The following is a 1598-nucleotide window of genomic DNA, read 5'->3' as shown; positions in this document are numbered from 1 at the left end:
TCCCACTTGATTTACTTCCGTCTTGCTTACCACTGAATAATCATAGCAAATACAGAAGTAACGAACGTCACCTTTCATTCAGAACAAATATGTTATTGTAATGTACTTTATAGATTGACATTTGCGCCGTGAAATGGGCAAGTGGTTCAACTTCTGCGGGCTTCCATCGAAAATGTGTTTTTTTTTCTGTACTTTCCAGAAATTCTACACCATTTCCCAAAGGTTATAGTTCTTATGTTTCTGATGACACGTCGTTGTACTAATTCAGAGATAGAGGTCCAATGAGCTCTCAGAGGGGTTGGGGAGTTACCCGATTACATGTAACGGGTATACAGTAATCAGATTACAAAAAATTATAAAAGGGTAATTCCATACACAGTAATTATACACATATCTTCACTTCCCATTCTATGGGTTTTAGAGGTAAGGTAATTCAAATGTAACTACAAAGTATCAGATTACATTGATGAGAGTGAATAATCAAGTGAATTGTTACAGATTATAACTTTAACCAAGTAATCATTAATCTGTAACAGATTACATTTTGAAAGAAATCTTCCCAAAACTGCACATCAGTGCAGATGTCAGGTGTCACAGGTGTCAGGATGTCCTACTCCAACACAGGGCAGGGTTCATGTATGCAGTTTCAATCCATGTTTTATTTCATACTCAAAAACCCCTACAAAGAGATCATTGGGGTTTGGGCTATACCAGATTGGACAATCTATATACCTAAAATCCTCCACACCAAATAAATAATAGGCTACAAGAAGGAAGTACATGACATTGTGCGTGAAGAATAACAGTGTATTATTCTCAATACTCACTTCCACATGCAAGCGCTGCTCTAAAAGGCCACAAGCCTACAATTAATCCAAAGCCAGTTTCTGCTCAGTGACCCACCTTGTCTACATCTTTCCCTGTTGTACTATGTAAGAAGAAAAAAAATGAAATGCTCTGCTTGAAAAAAAAAATGGATCAGAACAGACTCATAAACTTCAGAGGAAAATATTTATTACAACAACTTGACAGCATTTCATCTTCAAAAAACGGTGAAATATTGGTATTGCAGTATTGCTATTTAATGCATACAAATTCCACAATGTCAAGCACTTTGTACATTTAACTGAAGTTTTAGAGAAGATAACAAAGATAATATTAGCAACAAAAAAAAAAAGGAAGAAAAGAAATTATTTCTGATGATGAACATTCAAATTTTGCTGACTGGGGGAGAGAGAGAGAGAGAAAGTGAGGTTCATGAAATTTACAAAGCTGTGCAGGACAAAGAACTAATTTAGAGAGGATAGTCACTCTCCAAGTGATTGATTACCCGATGTGATGGCATGATTACATGAAGTCACAGTTTACATAACTGGTAGATTTTTTTTTTCAGACACCAGCTGATCATCATGCATAATGTTAAGTATTAAAATAAGTCATCATGGACAGACTATTTAATAAAAACAATTCAAACTTTAGACAACTAGAAAACATGTTTGTGAAATTGATAATCAGCTGATTATTGGGTCAGTGTAGCCATGACAGTAATGATGCTAACATCAGAAATGATTCATGGCTGTGAAGAGGAGTCAGCATTA

Source organism: Centroberyx gerrardi, chromosome 8, assembly GCF_048128805.1.
Source record: "Centroberyx gerrardi isolate f3 chromosome 8, fCenGer3.hap1.cur.20231027, whole genome shotgun sequence".
NCBI lineage: Eukaryota > Metazoa > Chordata > Actinopteri > Beryciformes > Berycidae > Centroberyx > Centroberyx gerrardi.
Note: the sequence above shows the minus strand (reverse complement) of the source record.